The sequence below is a fragment of the Rattus norvegicus genome, chromosome 7 (assembly GCF_036323735.1).
Source record: "Rattus norvegicus strain BN/NHsdMcwi chromosome 7, GRCr8, whole genome shotgun sequence".
Lineage (NCBI taxonomy): Eukaryota > Metazoa > Chordata > Mammalia > Rodentia > Muridae > Rattus > Rattus norvegicus.
The window spans coordinates 67,713,801-67,734,531 of record NC_086025.1 but is presented as its reverse complement, the minus strand read 5'-3'; the positions used below and the strand labels follow the sequence as shown (position 1 = coordinate 67,734,531).

At 40.7% G+C, this 20,731-nt stretch overlaps 1 protein-coding gene and 1 long non-coding RNA gene across 5 annotated transcripts in view; one reads left to right on the top strand and one right to left on the bottom strand.

Annotated features, from left to right (window-relative positions):
* Nucleotides 1–20,731, top strand: part of Nipal2 (NIPA-like domain containing 2) — a 111,478-nt gene that overhangs the window by 36,574 nt on the left and 54,173 nt on the right. The window lies entirely within an intron of this gene.
* LOC120093631 (uncharacterized) overlaps nucleotides 1–20,731 on the bottom strand; it is a 76,983-nt gene that overhangs the window by 11,052 nt on the left and 45,200 nt on the right. The window lies entirely within an intron of this gene.

Here is a 20,731-nt window from a genome sequence, read left to right as displayed (position 1 = left end):
GTCCACGTACACTTCTTCACTTCATCAATATTGTCTAGTTTTGGTGGTTGCGTATATATGGGCCACCTGTGGGGCAGGCTCTGAATGGTCATTGCTTCAGTCACTGCTCCAAACTTTGTCTCCATATCCCCTCCTATGAATATTTTTGTTCCCCCTTTTAAGAAGAAGTGAAGCATCCACACTTTGGTCGTCCTTCTTCTTGAGCTTAATGTGGTCTGTGGATTGTATCTTGGGTAATTCGAGCATTTGGGCTAATAGCCACTTATCAATGAGTGCATACCAAGTGTGTTTTTCTGTAATTGGGTTACCTCACTCAGGATATTTTCTAGTTCCATCTATTTGCCTATGAATTTTATGAGTCATTGTTTTTAATAGCTGCATAGTACTCCATTGTGTAATATAGCACATTTTCTGTATCCATTCCTCTGTTGAAGGGCATCTGGTTCTTTCCAGCTTCTGGCTATTATAAATAAGGCTGCTATGAACATAGTGGAGCATGTGTCTTTGTTGTATGTTGGAGCAACCTTTGGGTGTTTTGTTTTGTTTTAAAACAGGGTTTCTCAGTGTAGCTCTGGCTATCCTGGAGCTTGCTCTTCAGAACAAGCTGGTCTTGATCTCAAAGGGATCCACATGCTTCTGCCTCCTGAGTACTGGGAATAAAGGCAAGTGCCGCCACTGCCTGACATTATACTATGTTCTTGATCTCTTTTGGATTATGTAGAAACATTTATAATGCAGTTATATTTTGTTTTTATGTTAAGCTGACAATACATGTAGTTGGATCACTGCTATCTGATCACGAAATCATAAATTTAGCCCATCTTTGACATTAAAAATTAAATGTTAATTATTCTGAATTACCATGAGAATGTGTAGTTTTACAGTGATGTCACATTTACTCCCTTTCAAAATTCACATGACTACGCACATTTAGAGATGAGCGAAAGAACAAAAATTACAGTTAACAAGAAGGATAAATTCTGTAAGCCTTGTTAAAAACTCATAAAACATCTTTCGAGTTTTACTCTTTATCTGCTGCTATGGAAACAGCATATTTCTAAATTTCTGTGAATTTAGAATCTTCACTGAAATAGAAACAACTTGATAGTCATTGTGAATGACTAGATGAAGCCCAAATTTTGTATTTCTTCAAAGCATCATTTGGCACTTGCAAGGAAGTGTAGCTTAAACTGAAATAACATATATATACAGACAGGATTCCATTTTATTTTGGAAGCCTCTTCTTGCCTTAAAACTTTTAAAATATTTAAGATTATATTATATTAAATCATAATATAGTAAATATATAGTAAATAAAACTATAGTATAGTAAGATTGTATTACAGTAAATATATAGATATAACGAATACTCATTTCACTTTCTAGAAGTTGTTGAGTCTCCATATTGAGGCCTAAGGAGATGGTTCTGTGGGGAAAAGTGCACATCTACTTCACAGGCATGAGAACCTGAGTTTGGATCCTCAGAACCCTTGTAGAAGTAAGTTAGAATAGCACTTGCCTGTAAGCTCGGCACAGTGGGACAGAGACACGCAGATTCCAAGGACTCACTGACCAGCCAGTCTAGCTGAAACATGAACTCCAGGTCTAGTGAGGGACTATGTCATAAGAAAATAAGATAGACAGTGGTAGAGGAAGACACTGTATTGTCCTCAGGCCTCCACATATGTAGCACCACACATGTTTCACACATGCGTGCACCACATATGCATGCACATATAAAAAAAATTTCCACATGCTGATACTGTACTGAAGAGGCACGATTTATACAACCATTTACCATTTTTACCATCCCAATAAATGAAGCTGGGCATGTTGTGTAGTCTATTTTGTTGACTATAATACATGCAGAGATAACGTAGACTAAGAGTGGATACCCAGAAGAGGGCTGTGTACACCACAGAGTATTGACTCTGATTACCTTACGTTCTCCTCGCTCTTGGAAAATTGTAGTAGAGATGGCTAAGAAGAGAATTCCCAAGTTGCGAGACATGGGCAGGGACACGTCAAAGACAGACAAGGAAGCTGTGAATCTGATTGTGTCACTGTGCTTGCTCAAAGCTCTCATGAATAACAAGGAACTCAAGTTTTCCACCCTGCCACTTAGTGTATCCCTTCCGAGTCCCCACTCCACCTCAATCCCTCTGCCTGGATGATGACTTTTTTAAATGATGTAGCCTACTCTTTTGTCTACTCTGAGTCTCAGCACTTATACTGGAGATCATCTTCAGCTTCCTCCTTCTGTCCATTTAAAATTATCCAAAGAAGTGAGTTTATAGCCTCAGAAACAAATCATTTCTCCCTCTGCCATGTTTATACACAGCAGTATATGATCATAGATGCTGTCCACACCTCTCCAGCTGCAAGTGAAGTGTGTGGATGATGGGGGTTGGAATCAAAGCAAGATTTCCCCTGAGCAGCAAACAGTCCAGGATGCTAGAGACTTCTGGTGTGGAAGAGAAACAAACAAATAGCTGCGTCAGCAGATGACCAGGAAGATGTTTCTAGACTTTGCTGACGTTTCCTCACCTTTTTTTCTTGGAAACTTTAGGAAAGATACAAAATATCCCTTTCAATTTGAAAAACCAGATAGCATATGCTATCATTCTACTTTATATTATTACATTATGTAGTATATACTTTATAATAATACTTTATTATTTTTTCCATCTTTATTAAATTGAGTATTTCTTATTTATATTTCAAATGTTATTCCCTTTCCTGGTTTCTATGCCAACATCCCCCTAACCCTTCCCCCTCTCATTCTACATGGGTGATCCCCTCCCCATCCTCCCCCCATTGCCGCCTTCCCCACAAGAATCCCATTCACTGGTGGTCCAGCCTTGGCAGGACCAAGGGCTTCCCCTTCCACTGGTGCCCTTACTAGGCCATTCATTGCTACCTATGCAGTTGGAGTCCAGGGTCAGTCCATGTATAGTCTTTAGGTAGTGGCTTAGTCCCTGGAAGCTCTGGTTGCTTGGCATTGTTGTTCATATGGGGTCTCAAGCCCCTTCAAGCTCTTTCACTCCTTTCTCTGATTCCTTCAACGAGGATCCCGTTCTCAGTTCAGTGGTTTGTTGCTGGCATTCGCCTATGTATTTGCCATATTCTGGCTGTGTCTCTCAGGAGAGATCTACATCTGGTTCCTGTCGGCCTGCACTTCTTTGCTTCATCCATCTTATCTAGTTTGGTGGCTGTATATATATATGGACCACATGTGGGGCAGGCTCTGAATGGGTGTTCTTTAGCCTCTGTTCTAAAGTTTGCCTCCCTATCCCCTCCCAAGGGTATTCTTGTTCCCCTTTTAAAGAAGGAGTGAAGCATCCACATTTTGTCCATCCTTCTTGAGTTCATGTGTTCTGTGCATCGAGGGTAATTTGAGCATTTGGGCTAATATCCACTTATCAATGAGTGCATACCAAGTGTGTTTTTCTGTAATTGGGTTACCTCACTCAGGATATTTTCTAGTTCCATCCATTTGCCTATGAATTTCATGAAGTCATTGTTTTTGATATCTGAGTAATATTCCATTGTGTAGATGTACCACATTTTCTGTATCCATTCCTCTGTTGAAGGGCATCTGGGTTCTTTCCAGCTTCTGGCTATTATAAATAAGGCTGTGATGAACATAGTGGAGCATGTGTCTTTTTTATATGTTGGGGCATCTTTTGGGTATATGCCCAAGAGAGGTATAGCTGGATCCTCAGGCAGTTCAATGTCCAATTTTCTGAGGAACCTCCAGACTGATTTCCAGAATATTTGTACCAGTCTGCAATCCCACCAACAATGGAGGAGTGTTCCTCTTTCTCCACATCCTCGCCAGCATCTGCTGTCACCTTAGTTTTTGATCTTAGCCATTCTCACTGGTGTGAGGTGAAATCTCAGGGTTGTTTTGATTTGCATTTCCCTTATGACTAAAGATGTTGAACATTTCTTTAGGTGTTTCTCAGCCATTCAGCATTCCTCAGCTGTGAATTGTTTGTTAGCTCTGAACCCCATTTTTTAATAGGGTTATTTGTTTCCCTGCGTTCTAACTGCTTGAGTTCTTTGTATATTTTGGATATAAGGCCTCTATCTGTTGTAGGATTGGTAAAGATCTTTTCCCAATCTGTTGGTTGCTGTTTTGTCCTAACCACAGTGTCCTTTGCCTTACAGAAGCTTTGCAAAATGGGGTGTTGAAATCTCCTACTATTATTTTGTGAGGTACAATGTGTGCTTTGAGCTTTAGTAAGGTTTCTTTTATGTATGTAGGTGCCCTTGTATTTGGAGCATAGATATTTAGGATTGAGAGTTCATCTTGGTGGATTTTTCCTTTGATGAATATGAATTGTCCTTCCTTATCTTTTTTGATGACTTTTGGTTGAAAATTGATTTTATTTGATATTATAATGTCTATTCCAGCTTGGTTCTTCAGACCATTTGCTTGGAAAGTTGTTTTCTAACCTTTTACTCTGAGGAGTGTCTGTCTTTCTCTCTGAGGTGTGTTTCCTGTAGGCAGCACAATGTTGGGTCCTCATTGCACATCCAGTTTGTTAATCTGTGTCTTTTTATAGGGGAATTGAGTACATTGTTGTTGAGAGGTATTAGGGAATAGTTATTGTTTTTTTCTATTATCTTCATATTTGGAGGTGAGATTATGTTTGTGTGCTTGTCTTCTCTTTGTTTTGTTGCAAAATGATTAGTTTCTTGCTTTTTCTAGGGTGTAGCTTGCCTCCTTGTGTTGGGCTTTACCATTTATTATCCTTTGTAGGGCAGAATTTGTAAAAAGATATTGTGTAATTTGGCTTTGTCATGGAATATCTTGGCTTCTCCCTCTATGTTAATTGAGAGTTTTGTTGGATACAGTAACCTGGGCTGGCATTTGTGTTCTCTTAGTGTCTGAATGACATCTGTCCAGGATCTTCTGGCTTTCATAGACTCTGGTGAGAAGTCTGGTGTAATTCTGATAGGTCTGCCTTTGTATGTTACTTGACCTTTTTCCCTTACTGCTTTTAATATTTTCTTTGTTTTGTGCATTTGGTGTTTTGACTGTTATGTGACAGGAGGAGTTTCTTTTCTGGTTCAATCTATTTGGAGTTCTGTAGGCTTCTTGTATGTTTATAGGTTCTCTTTCTTTAGGTTAGGGAAGTTTTCTTTTATGATTTTGTTGAAGATATTTACTGGTCCTTTGAGTTGGGAATCTTCACTCTCTTCTATACCTATTATCCTTAGATTTGATCTTCTCATTGTGTCCTGAATTTCCTGTATGTTTTGGGCCAGTAGCTTTTTCCATTTTACATTATCTTTGACAGTTGTGTCGATGATTTCTCTGGAATCGTCTGCTCCTGAGATTCTCTCTTCTATCTCTTGTATTCTGTTGGTGATGCTTGTATCTATGACTCCTTGTCTCTTCCTTTGGTTTTCTACATCCAGGGTTGTCTCCCTTTGTGCTTTCTTTATTGTTTCTATTTCCAGTTATCAATTCATTTACCTGTTTGATTGTGTTTTCCTGTAATTCTTTCAAGGATTTTTGTGTTTCCTTTCTAAGGGCTTCCACTTGTTTACTTGTGTTTTCCTGCATTTCTCTTTTTTTTTCTTTTTTTCGGAGCTGGGGACCGAACCCAGGGCCTTGTGCCTGCTAGGCAAGCGCTCTACCACTGAGCTATATCCCCAACCCCTCCTGCATTTCTCTAAGGGAGTTCTTTATGTCTTTCTTAAAGTCCTCCATCATCATGATCAAATGTGATTTTAAATCTAAATCTTGCTTTTCTGGTGTGTTTGGCTACTCAGTGTTTGCTTTGGTGGGAGAATTGGGCTCCGATGATGCCATGTAGTCTTGGTTTGTGTTGCTTGTGTTCTTGTGCTTGCCTCTTGCCATCAGATTATCTCTAGTGTTGCTTTGTTCTGCTATTTCTTACAGTGGCTTGACTGTCCTATAGGCCTGTGTGTCAGGAGTGCTGTAGACCTGTTTTCCTGTTTTCTTTCAGCCAGTTATGGGAACAGAGTGTTCTGCTTTCAGGCATGTAATTGTTCCTGTCTACTGGTCTTTAGGTGTTCCTGTGGACATGTGTCCTGAGTCCACCAGGCAGGTCACTTGGAGCAGAAAAGTTGGTCTTACCTCTGGTCTTGGGCCTGAAGTCTCTCCTCGGGGCTGGGTTTCAGCTCTCTGTGAAGGCAGCAACCAGAAGGGCCTGCCCCTCCTTGTCCCGGGTCCCTGTGCACAAGGGGTCCAGATGGTGTTAGGCATTTTCCTCTAGAGTCAGAAATGTGGGCAGAGAGTAGTCTCCTCTGGTTTCCCAGGCATGCCTGCCCCTCTGAAGGTCTAGCTCTCCCTCCCATGGGATTTAAGTGCAGGGAGCTGTTTGACCAGGTCTCTTCAGTTCCGGGCGCAGTCTGGACCACAGGGCTTCTGTAGCTTGATTGCCCCTATCTTCCTGTTCCCAGATGCCCTAAACAGTTTCCTCTTGGGTCATGGATGTGGGCAAAGGTGGGCAAAAGTGGTGGTCTCTCCTGTCCTGCAGTCTCAGGATTGCCCACACATCTGGGCAACAAGCTCTCTCTCCCACAGGGTTTGGGAGCAGGGAGCTGTGTGCTGGGATCAGCAAGGTTCTATACTTAATTATTTTTCCTCTGGCTTTTGCCTTTAAATTTGTGCGTGCGCGCGCGCGTGTGTGTGTGTGTGTGTGTGTGTGTGTATGTGTGTGTGTGTGTGTGTGTGTGTGTGTGTGTGTGTTTACATTGTGGTGTATTTATAGACCTGTCCCTGGAAGGAGTGAACTCACCCCTGCAGGCTGTCCTCGGACTATCATACATATACAAATAAATAAAGTTTTATAGAGCATTTTGTAATCACCCAGGTATCTGAAGTTAGGGAGATAGAACATTCCATGGGATTTAAGCCACTGTGTGTCTTCAGAGGTAGATCAGTAACAAGTGCTTTTGGGGCTATGTGCCCAGGGCTCTGGGTCACTTTCATTCTCCATAGCAATCCAGTTCCTAATGCTTATTCTGACTACAGCACTGTGCTTCAGTGTGATTAATTCTAGGTGTCTATTTGGTTTTGTGCTTCTCTTGGGAAGCTCATGAGCTTCTAAGCTCATCAGAACCTGGGCTGGCTAGTACTCCAGTAAAGCAGCCAGTAGGCGGGTCATGAGCACAGCTCTGGGTACACACTTGACAGCTTGGTCCCTGGCCAGCTCTGCATCCTCATGCATTAGTTTAAACCATTTTTATGCCTCAGATCAGTAACCCGTCAAATGGCAAGAAAAGTAGTTGCTGTTTCAGAGGGGCTCGTGGAGACCTGAGTGCCAGTCATGATGGTAGTGTGGCCGGAAGGGAGGCTTATAGCTGCCACCCCTAACAAACGTGCTGCTGACAGTTGATGGCATCTATGAGAGAGAGAGAGAGTTTGTTGTCTTTAAGCATGTAGCCTCTGGTAGATCCATAATGTTTCAGTGGATGGCCCCACACCCAGTAGAATATGGGCACAGATTGAAGTTGAGGGACAATTTTTAAAATAGAGGATACAAAGTTGTAAGGTAATGGAGATCATATGAGTCTAGAAGGAGATGGGAAATGAATATAATCAAATATTCATTTGAATATATTGTAAGAAATTCTCAAAGAATAAAATTTAAAAATTAAAAATATTTTTAAAAAGATCCAAAAAAGCAAGACAAAAAATCATGGTGGGAGGAAGAGTGGAAGGGAGGATGGGACAGAGGTTGTAGTGAAGAAAGCATTGTTTCAATGTGTGGTTTGCCTACCTGCTCTCTCTTTAGAGCAGTTCTGTTACCTATACAGTAACTATAAAGGCTGAAGGGCAGATTTATTCTCAATTCAAACTGTGACTTGCTTGATAGTAGCTGGTGCAATAACTCAATCAGGACAGGAGTTCAATCCCCTGAGCCCTACTTAGGAAGGAAGGAACAAATGAATGAATGAATGAACAAATGAATGAACCAAGCAAGTGAGCAGGTAAGCTCAGCAGGGCGGCACATTCTGTAACACAGTCACTGGGGAGACAGAGACAGGTGGCCAGCTAGGCTAGTGAGAGATCCTGTCTCAAAGGAAATGGTGGAGCCTAAAAAAAAGAAAAATGACACCTACAGGAGGGAAGGAAAGAGCTAGGGAGGAAAGAAGGAAGGAAGGAAGGAAAGAAGGAAGGAAGGAAGGAAGGAAGGAAGGAAGGAAGGAAGGAAGGAAAGATAAAAAGAAAGAAATGATATACTGTGGAGTTTTAATAAATTCCTGTCCTGCCAATCCTTCCTGTCTTGAGTAGCGCTTTTCTCAGAAGGCCTTTCCTGACTTCTAGACTAAGTTAAACAATCTCATTCTCTGCTTTCCTCACATAGACCCATTTTGCATTTACATAGTGGAATTTTGTGAATTAGAAAAAGATGGCCCCTTGATATGATATTTTATTTCTACCCATCTGCAAATGTCTATGACCATCCTGAGGAATATGTATGGAATGTTTGTGCACTGTGCAACCTATACAAGTGCAGTTGTGAACAATTACCTGGTTCACACTTGCCTTTCACCAGGTTCATGGTGGCCTGAGTGTCTGTTTCTCCAATCAGCTTAGACCCAGGAACGTCAGACAACACAGCCTGCAGAACTGGTCTGAATTTAATGATAAACTGAAGAAATGTACAGCAGTATTTTTTAAATGATCCCTTTATTTTTAATCTTAAGATTTATTTTTATTTATAAAGGGAAGACACAGCTATGTGCATGTGAGTGTCGGTGCCGACAGAGGCTAGAGTCATCAGATGTCCTGAAGCACACACACATACATATGCACAGTGCACATTTGTGGATATACACACATGGGTGCTGGGAACAAAGCTCAGGTCCTCTGCAAGAATAGTATATACTCTTAGCTGCCATTTCTCCAGACTACTATTTCAATTTATTATGGTGCACAATGGTTAATCAGTTCATTGGAAGATACTTAAGAATAGTCACTCCTGTGAATACTCTGAAGTTCCTGAGCCTATTCCCAAGAGGATGAATGAGATCATTCCTGCATCTACAAAATATGGTGTCACACTAATTGTTGTCCGTTTTATACCTTTATAACTAAGTTCTATCATTGATATAAGTAGATTTAGAGATGGTTAAAAATAAGGAAGTTATCTACAGCCCAGAAATTGAAGCTATGTGGAATTAAGGAGATTCAGGGGGAACCTCACTCAGTACAAAGTCAATTAATCCAAGGGCAAGTGCAGGAGGAGACTGACTCCAAGCTATAGAGAGGCAGTGGGTAGGAGAGAGACTGGCTCCAGGCTGCAGAGAGGCAGTGAGTGGGAAGTACCCATGATGTTTTCAGTCCCATCCTTACAAACACTGATTCAAGCCTAAGAGAGAGAGATGATTTAATAAATACTGACAGCACTTTGGATGATACACAGTTAAAGGTAAGAATGAACACTGAATAAGTATCCACCATATCAGGTGCTGTATGAGATACATAAAGAATACCATTCTTAATCGTGGCTAAGGAGAATAGAAGTGGAAGATAGATTGAATTCGGAAGTGATTAGATGGAATCAAATACTTGGAATTTTGTATTAAGGAAAGCAGTTAGTAGCAGCAAGTTCTCACTGGCCCAGAATAATTTCCCCAGAAATTAAAACCAAGTACCCTGAAGCCCAACTGATTTGGATTAAGCTGGAACTAATAGACCAAGAGGGTGGTGAGAGTCAGACATGTGCCTGATCCCCTCCTTCTGCATGTCTAATAAGCTAGCTTTTGTAACCCTCGCTGTGGGATGTCTGTTGTTCATGCGTTTCTCTGGCGCTGTTAAAAAGCCCTAGTGGAACTGTGTCTGCAGTCCATTCTCTAATGGGCAGTCAGAGTGCGGCCTGCGGCCTTACTGGGGTCTTTTGAAACTCCAGAGATGTCATGTCAAGCAGGAACTTTGGTCTCCAGGACTTTCATTAGAAACAAATGAGAGGAGACACAGCAGACCAATGAGCAAGTGACGTGTAGTCTCACTCAAACCTCGATGCCACAGTCTCTGTCCTGGGAAGCAACAAGTTTAGCGCTAATATGATCAACCACTGCAGCCTAAAATGTCTGTGACAATGTCTGTGACAGCATTTCACATGCATATTGGTTTTAGTGTGGAAAATGTGCAGAAAATACCTCTTTACTATGTGGCTTGCATTTTTTCTTCAGCGCATTTGTCTAAAACCCATGTGGACTAAAGCTCTGACGTTTTAATCTTATGTCTGCTCATACATACTCAAGCAGAAAACATTACTGAGTTCTAAAGCTCTATTTGAAACATGTTTTCCACTCATCTTTTGTTGTTGTTGTTTGAGAGTGCCACAAACTATATCTAGACAAATTGCTGACAATGAAGTAATGGGCTATTAAATTTATAATATAGAATTAATGTTGTCAGCAGTGGTATTTTTACATTTTTTATTGGGGGGGGGCGGTGGAGACTTTTCAGGTCATTAATGCCTGTCAAGAAAAATGTAGAAAGGAAAAGAATACTGTCCTTCATCCAGGTAAATATCCTCGACTAGAATTGTATAAGTCACCATTGAGCAATTGTCCTCAAATTGTCTTTGTCGTCCTCAATAATTAAAATGGAACTTTTTTCACCAAAATGAGTTTCTTGACACATTCGTCCCTGCTAGCATAGATAGATGGTAGGGCAACTTTCTCAGCATACCAAAACATCTTTCAAACTGTCACATCCTCAAAGCTTCAAATGCTAACTGCCTGGAATACATTGCAACTGACATACTTTAAAAAAAAAAATTCTACAACTAGTGGGAATGATAATTGTAGAGCCATACCTCAATGTGGTTAAAGCTGACCAAGCCTGTGAGCCCGCTCACTGTGTCCACAGCAGTGAGGCCGATTGTGGTTGACAGGGGAGTGTTTTGGTGGTTTGCTTTCTAGCACTGCAATAAAGCTACCATACAGTGGCCAGCAACCACAAGCCAGACATCCACCCGTTAAGTTCTGTGTGTAGCATTATTGTGTAAGTATGTTCTTTTCATGCATACAGTTTGAGATATTTCTGACAAAGGAATTTTTATTATTGTTTTTGCTTTCTGGTTTCTCATAGGATCAACATACAGTCTTTCCTGCTGTCATAGAGGTTAAAGCAGAAAGTTGAATGTCTTGGAAATGACGCTGATTACATTCTCACTTGTGGATTATTAGGTCAGAGTGGATATACCAGTATTTCCTACACCAGTGACTATTACTAGAACTGGCCAGTGCTTTGTATAGTTTGACTCAAACAGTTTAAGGTACAAAAACTGATGTCCCTGTGTTTAAAAGTTAGACTACATCACGCAAACTATTCTATAAAAATCCAATTTGGAAGCCCTGGACTTAAAGTTAGGTTGAATAATGACAGCATCTTTCATGAATCTTGTGTAGTTTCTCATGGCCAATACTCCTTATCACAGACTAGCCACCACCATCACCACAGCCACCCAAGCTCCCTAACACGGCCACACATTCATCATCACAACCTAACAATTCTCCTTGCTTTTTTGTCTTTAGCTATTACCTAATTTGTCCCTATAGGTGCTAGGATTTATAACTTTCAACAAAGTGTATAAGAATGTGCATGTGTACATGTGCATGTGCATGTGTATGCATGTGTGTGCATGTGTATGCTTGTGTGTATGTGTGTGTATGTGTGTGTATGTGTGTGTATGTGTATGTGTGTATGTGTGTGTATGTGTGAGTGTGTGTGTATGTGTGTGTATGTGTGTGTGCATGTGTATGCATGTGTGTATGTGCGTGTGTATGTGTGTGTATGTGTATGTGTGTATGTGTGTGTATGTGTGAGTGTGTGTATGTGTGTGTATGTGTATGTGTGTGTATGTGTGTGTGTATGTGTGTGTATGTGTGTGTATGTGTGTATGTGTGTGCGTGTGTGTGTGTGTGGTGTGTGTGTGCATGTGTGTGTGCGTGTGTGTGTGGTGTGTGTGCATGTGTGTGAGTGAGTGTGTGTGTGCGTGTGTGTGTGTGTGTGTGCGTGTGTGTGTGTGTGTTTCAGCTTTTAGTTTATGTTTATCTTTCAGAAACAGTGGGTATAGGTCGGGACAGAGTAACTGCCTACCACACATGAGGCCTTGGTTTTCCTGGCACCCCAAAGTAAAAGTGAGAACAAGGGGTTAAAATAGGAGTTTAAAGTAAAACAGAGAACTGATACCATCCCATAGTTCACTGCACCCAAATCCCGTGGGGAAGAGAGCTGAACACCCAGGAGTGCAGACATTCTGAGACCGCAGGACAGACTGACACCTCTGAACACCTCTGCCCACATCCTTGGTCCAAGGAGAAACTGCACAGTGCCTCTGGACACAGGGATACAGGAACAGAGAGCCGCCGGTACCCTTGGTACTAGTCTACACCCAGGACTGAACTGAACTGGCCAAACAGCTCCCTGCACCCAAATTCCGTAGGGGAGAGAGTTGGACCTTCAGAAGTGTGGACACTCCTGAGAAGTCAGAGGAGACTACCCTCTGCCCACAGTCCAGACCCAAGAGGAAATCGCATAGTGCTAACTGTGCCCGCTGGGTGCAAGGCCCTACATGAGCAATCAGGGGCAGGAACCTTTGATTCCTGCCTGCGCCTAGAGCTGGAAGACAGTCTTTAGAGGCACCACCACAGCTGAGAACAGAGCACCTGTTCTCAGGAAAGGCTGAAAGAAAACAGGAAAACAGTTCTACAGGAGTGCTGACACAGAGGCCTACAGCAGGGTCAAGTCATTCCCAGAAACAGCAAGACAAGCAAACACCAGAGACAACCCAATGGCTAGAGGCAAGTGCAGGAACCTAAGCAACAGAAAGCAAGAGTACTTGGCACCATGAGAGCCCAGTTCTCCCACCAAAGAAAATACTGGATATCCAAACACACCAGTAAAGCAAGATTTAGATTTAAAATCATATTTTTTGATAATGATGGAAGACTTTTAGAAGGACATAAAGAACTCCCTTAGAGAAATGCGGGAAAGCACAAGTAAACAAGTAGAAGCCCTTAGAGAGGAAACACAAAAATCCCTGAAAGAATTACAGGAAAACACAACCAAAGAGGTGAACGAATTGATAACTAGAAATAGAAACAATAAAGAAAGCACAAAGGGAGACAACCCTGGATATAGAAAACCAAAGAAAGAGACAAGGAGCCATAGATACAAGCATCACCAACAGAATACAAGAGATAGAAGAAAGAATCTCAGGAGCAGAAGATTCCATAGAAATTATCAACACAACTGTCAAAGATAATGTAAAACACAAAAAGCTCCTAGCCCAAAACATCCAGGAAATCCAGGACACAATGAGAAGACCAAACCTAAGAATGAAAGGTATATAAGAATAAAAACTCCCAACTTAAAGAGCCTATAAATATATTCAACAAAATTATAGAAGAAAACTTCTCTAACCTAAAGAAAGAGATGCCCATGAACATACAAGAAACCTAAAGAACCCCAAAAGAAAAGGACCAGAAAAGAAACTTCTCCTGTCACATAATAGTAAAAAAATCAAATATACAAAACAAAGAAAGAATATTAAAAGCAGTAAGGGAAAAAGGTCAAGTGACATATAAAGGCAGACCTATAAGAATTACAGCAGACTTCTCACCAGAGACTATGAAAGCCAGAAGATCCTGAACAAATGTAATACAGACCCTAAGAGAACACAAATGCCAGCCCAAGTTACTGTATCCAGCAAAACTCTCAATTAACATAGATGGAGAAACCAAGATATTCCATGACAAAACCAAATTTACACAATATCTTCCTACAAACTCAGCCCTACAAAGGATAATAGATGGAAAACTCCAACACAAGAAGAGAAACTACACAGTACAAAAAGCAAGAATATAAGTTCCTGGCAATGAAACCAAAAGAGAGAAAAACAAACATAATTCCACCTCTAACAATGAAAATAACAGGAAGCAACAATCACTATTACTTAATATCTCTCAACATTAACAGATTCAATTCCCCAATAAAAAGACATAGATTAACAGACTGGAAACATAAAGAGGACCCAGCATTTTGCTGTTTGCAGGAAACACACGTCAAAGACAAAGAAGGACACTATCTCAGAGTAAATGGCTAGAAAACAACTTTCCAAGCAAGTGACCCAGAGGAACAAGATGGAGTTGCCATTCTAATATCAAATAAAATTGACTTTCAACCAAAAGTCATTAAAAAGATAAGGAAGGACACTTCATATTTATCAAAGAAAAAGTCCACCAAGATGAACTCTCAATCTTAAATATCTATGCTCCAAATGCAAGGGCACCTACATCCATAAAAGAAACCTTACTAAAGTTCAAAGCACACATTGTACCACACAAAATAATAGTAGGAGATTTCAACACCCCATTCTCATCAATGGACAGATCATGGAAACAGAAATTAAACAGAGACATAGAGAAACAAACAGAAGTTATGAACCAAATGGATTTAACAGATATTTGTAGAACATTTCATCCAAAACAAAAGGATATACCTTCTTCTCAGCACCTCATGGTACCTTCTAAAATTGACCATTGGTCATAAAACAGGCCTCAACAGATACAGGAAGATTGAAATAATCCCATGGATCCTATCAGATCACTGTGGACTAAGGCTAGTCTTCAATAACAACAAAAATGACAGAAAGCCCACACACACAGAAGCTAAACAATACTCTACTCAATGACAACTTGGTCAAGGAAGAAATAAAGAAAGAAATTAAAGACTTTTTAGAATTTAATGAAAATGAAGGCACAACACACCCAAACTTATGGGATACAATGAAAGCAATGCTAAGAGGAGAACTCATAACTCTGAATGTCTCCAAAAAGAAACTGGAGAGAGAGTATACACTAGCAGCTTGACAGCATATCTGAAAGCTCTAGAACAAAAAGAAGCAAATACACCCAAGAGGAGTAGAAGGCAGGAAATAATCAAACTCAGGGTTGAAATCAAACAATTATAAACAAAAAGAACTATACAAAGAATCAACAAACCTGGGAGCTGGTTCTTTGAGAAAGTAAACAAGATAGGTAAACCCTTAGCCAGACTAACCAGAGGGCACAGAGACAGTATCCAAATGAACAAAATCAGAAATGAAAAGGGAGATGTAACAACAGAAACTGAGGAAATTCAAAAAAAATTATCAGATCCTACTACAAAAGTCTGTAACCAACAAAAATGGAAAATCTAGATGAAATGGACAAATTTCTAGATAGATACTAGGCACCAAAATTAAGTCAAGATTAGATAAACCATCTAAACAGTCCCATAACTCCCAAAGAAACAGAAGCAATCATTAAAAGTCTCCCAACCAAAAAAAGCCCAGGACCAGATGGGTTTAGTTCAGAATTCTATCAGACCTTCATAGAAGACCTCATACCAATACTGTCCAACCTATCCCACAAATAGAATCAGAAGATACACTACCCAATTCCTTTTATGAAGCCACAATTATGCTTATACCCAAACCACACAAAGACCCTACAAAGAAAGAGAACTTCAGACCAATTTCCCTCATTAATATGGATGCAAAAATACTCAATAAAATTCTTGCAAACTGAATCCAAGAACACAACAAAATGATCATTAATCATGTTCAAGTAGGCTTGATCCCATGGATGCAGGGATGGTTCAATATAGGGAAATCCAGTGATGTAATCCACTATAAAAACAAACTCAAAAAAAACCCCACATGATCATTTCATTAGATGCTAAGAAATCATTTGACAAAATTCAACACCCCTTCATGTTAAAAGTATTAGATCATGTATTCAAGGCCCATACCTAAAATAGTAAATATATATATATATATATGTGTATATATAATATATGTATATATACACGTATACACATACACACACACACACACATATATATATATATATATATATATATATATATATATATATATATATGTCTCAAACCAGTAGCCAACATCAAACTAAATGGAGAGAAACTTGAAGCAATCCCACTAAAATCAAGGCCTAGACAAGGCTTCCCACTCTGTCCCTACCTATTCTATATAGTACTCGAAGTCCTAGCCAGAGCAATCAGACAGTAAAAGGAGGTCAAAAGGATACAAATGGGAAATATCACTAATTTGCAGATGATATGATAGTATACTTAAGTGACCCCAAAAGTTTCACCATAGAACTACTAAGTCTGATAAAGAACTTCAGGAAAGTGATTGGATATAAAATTAACTCAAACAAATCAGTAGCCTTCCTCTACTCAAATGATAAACAGGCTGAGAAAGAAATTAGGGAAGCAAAACCCTTCACAATAGTCCCAAATAATATAAAATATTATGGGGTAACTCTAACCAAGCAAGTGAAAGATCTGTGTGACAAGAACTTCAAGTCTCTGAAGAAAGAAATTGAAGATCTCAGAAGATGGAAAGATCTCCCATGCTCATGGATTGACAGGATTAACATAATAAAAATGGTCATCTGCTGAAAGCGATCTACAGATTAAATGCAATCCCCATCAAAATTCCAATTCAATTCTTCACAGACTTAGAAAGAGCAATTTGCAAATTCTTTGGAAAAGCAAAAAAAAAAAAAAGATAGCAAAAACTATTCTCGACAATAAAAGAATTTCTGGGGGAATCACCATCCCTGATCTCAAGCAGAATTGCAGAGCAATTGTGATAAAACACTATGGTATTGGTACAGAGACAGGCAGATAGACCAGTGGAATAGAATTGAAGACCTAGAAATGGACCCACACACCTATGGTCACTTGATCTTTGACAAAGGAGCTAAAACCGTCCAGTGGAAAAAAGACAGCATTTTCAACAAATGGTTTAACTGGAGGTCAGCATGGAGAAGAATGCAAATTGATTCATTCTTATCTCCTTGTGCAAAGCTCAAGTCCAAGTGATCAAGGACCTCCATATAAAACCAGATATACTCAAACTAATAGAAGAAAAAGTGGGGAAGAGTCTTGAACACATGGGCACTGGAGAAATTTTCCTGAACAGAACACCAGTGACTTATGCTCTAAGATCATGAATGGACAAATGGGACCTCATAAAATTACAAATCTTTGGTAAAACAAAGGACACTGTCAACAGGACAAAACAGCAACCAACAGATTAGAAAAGGTCTTTACCAATCCTACATCCGATAGAGAGTTAATATCCGATATATACAAAAACTCAAGAAGTTAGACTCCAGAGAATCAAATAACCCTATTAAAAATGTGGAACAGAGCTAAGCAAAGAATTCTCAACTGATGAATACTGAATGTCTGAGAAACACTGAAAGAAATGTTTAACATTCTTAGTCGTCAGTGAAATACAAATCAAAAGAACCCTGAAATTCCACCTCACACCAGTTTGAATGAAAAACTCAGGTGACAGTAGATGCTGGTGAGAATGTGGAGAAATAAGAACACTCCTTCATTGTTGGTGGGATTGCAAGCTGGTACAACCTCTCTGGAAATCAGTCTGGTGGTTCTTTAAAAATTTGGATATAGTACTACCTGAGGACCCAGCTATACAACTCCTGGGCATACACCCAAAAGATGCTCCAACATATAACCAGGACACGTGCTCCACTATGTTCATAGCAGCCTTATTTATAATAGCCAGAAGCTGGAAAGAACCCAGATGTCCCTCAACAGAGTAATGGATACAGAAAATGTGGTACATCTACACAATGGAGTACTACTCAGCTATTAAAACAATGACTACATGAAATCTTAGGCAAATGGATGGAACTAGAAAATATCATCCTAACCAAGGTAACCAGTCACAAAAGAACACATGGTATGCTCTCACTGATAAGTGGATATCATCCCCAAAGCTTGGAATACCTAAGAAAAAAATCACAGATCATATGAAGCTCAAGAAGAAAAAAGACCAAAATGTGGGTTCTTCAGTCCATCTTAGAAGGGAGAACAAAATACTCATGGGAGGAAATTCAGGGACAAAGAGTAGAGCAGGGACTGAAGAAAAGGTCATCCAGAGACTGCCCCCCCTGGGAACCCATACAATATGCAGCCACCAAACCCAGTCTCTATTGCTGATGCCAAGAAGTGCTTGATGACAGGAGCTAGATATGGATGTCCCCTGAGAGGCTCTGCCATAGCCTTACTGATACAGATGAGTATGCTTGCTGATAACCATTGGACTGAACAAGGGGACCCTAATGGAGGAGTTATACAAAAGACTGAAGGAAATGAACACCACTGGAAGAACAACAATATCAACCAAGCAGACCCCACCAGGGCTCTCAGGGACTAAACCCCCAACCAATGAATACACATGGAGGTCCCAGTACTCCAGCCACATATGTAGCAGAGGATGAAATTGTCCAGCATCAACAGGAGGAAAAGCCCTTTGTCCAGTGAAGGCTCATTTTTCCAAGGTAGGGGAATGCTAAAGTGTTGAGGTGGGAGTGGGTGGGTGGGAGTGGAAGCATCCTCATAGAAGCAGGGAGAGTGGGAGTGGTATGGGAGAGAGGGGAAGGGGGATAACATTTGAAATGTAAATACATAAAATATCCAAGAAAAATAAAATTAAAGAAAATAAATGAATAAAAAAATAAAAGTTGTGGTTTGGGGATTTAGCTCAGTGGTAGAGCGCTTGCCTAGCAAGCGCAAGGCCCTGGGTTCGGTCCTCAGCTCCGAAAAAAAAAAAGTTGTGATTTGGTGCATGTCTGTGGCGTCTGTGTGATTGTGTGATGAGCTGAACCTCTTCATCTGTCAGCTCTTCATTTATAAAGCACAGTGGTGCCTGTCTCCTTGGAGTAGTTATTCCATGTAGGATTCTCCACAGATAGTCACCGCTGAGATGGAGACATGGCTCAAGGTAAGACCCACACTGTTCTTGAACAGCATGCAAGGTCAGTACCCAGCACTCACACTGGGCAACTCACAACTGTTACCTGTAACTCCAACTGTAAAGGGACCCCAGACCTCTGGTGTCCAAGGACACCTGTGCCCATGCACACACCCCACACACACATTCATGTATACACGTAATTTTGAAATATTACAAGTAAATCTTTATTTAAAAGAATAATCACCATTATTATCTATATGGTCTATATAATAATCATATATGATGATAATGTTATTTTTTACAATATCACAATATAAATATTTTTCTTATCATTGTAATTTTCATCATAATTTTTATTGGCTATCCATTACTGCTGAATCCTTATACTGTTGTATAGTTTTCCACTGTGGAAAAGTAATTTTGTAATGATAGGACTCTTTCCTTTTTTTAATCACTTCCTTAAGACAGATTCCCAGACAGGTCAAAGAATCTGAAGAGTTCAGTGTTCACAAATGGTTATGGGATTACTCTCTGCACTGAGTCTGCCAATCCCCGGCAGCAGGCATGATGTAGAAGTGTAACGAATCCACTGCTTCCCTCGGCACCGAGCCTTCCCTGTGGGAAACAGCACCTGTCTCAGTTCCCCCTAGCACCTGCTGTCCTGCCTTTCTGTTGCGACTGGTAAAGATGGACTTTTCCCCATTCTTATCTGCTCTGGGTTATGAATAGTTCATATCTGTGGCCATTCATTTACAATTCAATGGTAAGCCTGACTGTCTTTTCCTACTGGTGAATCTCCTGAGCCATCTGTTAATAAAGGAAGGATGGTGTATCTGCCCCTGGAACTTCCAGCCACACCTTCACCACAGACCCATTATCACAGAAAGCAGGTAACCTGTCTCTTGGTTTTCCCTCACATTTGTGAAGCCACATTTAAAAAGCACACGAGGCCTGGCTTGCTCTGTGCTGTTAAATCACTGGTATTTGCACATGTGAACAGAATGGGGTCACTGGATTCATCTCACCAGCCTAAGAAGTGAAGGTAAGATTTTAGCTTGTGTGCACTGCCACAGCTTGACACAAGCCAAGGCGGAACCCCAGTTCTACCCTCTCAGCGCAGTGCCCTACAGTTTTCTGCAGCCCTGTAGCCCAGAGCTCTCCAAGGGAACGTCTAGTTTTCACCCCCAGGGACATTTTAAACAACCAAAGAACAGGGAAGTCTTTCAGACTAAGTCTGATTGTCTACTCTGCTTCCTGAACCAGACTCACACTTTCTAACTGTGACTTTCCCTAAGATAATGGGATGAGGAGCTGAGGACAGTTCTGCTCAGCTCAGGCCCCAAGGTAAGATGATCCTCTGAAGCTGCGGCAGCACATCCACTGACAGCTGTTGATAAGCTTGGAGGAGAGAGGTGACCGATTCTGTAAACATCTCCTACTTGCCAAGAATAGCAGTCCACTGACTTTAAACACTGAGCTTGCTTGGGAAAATGGTCTCTCTGAATGGCAACCATTATTAACTTTCTGCAACTATTGAGTGCCTAGAAAGCATATGTTTTCTCCCAGGTTTCTTTATGCTCCTTTTTTTTCCTGTAAGTACCTAGTAATTAATCAGCAACCTCTATGAGCATTCCCTGTGTTTTGGAGGGTCAGGTAGCAAAGAAGTCACGAACTTCTACCCAAGCAAACCTCTAACTGTAAATGTGGTGAAGGAAAGTCTTAGTCATTGGTTACACCTGGAATAGACCTGCAGGTGTGGTGCCTGGATGGTTACACCTGGCATAGACCTGCAGGTGTGGTGCATGGATGGTTACACCTGGCATAGACCTGCAGGTGTGGTGCCTGGATGGTTACACCTGGCATAGACCTGCAGGTGTGGTGCCTGGATGGTTACACCTGGCATAGACCTGCAGGTGTGGTGCCTGGATGGT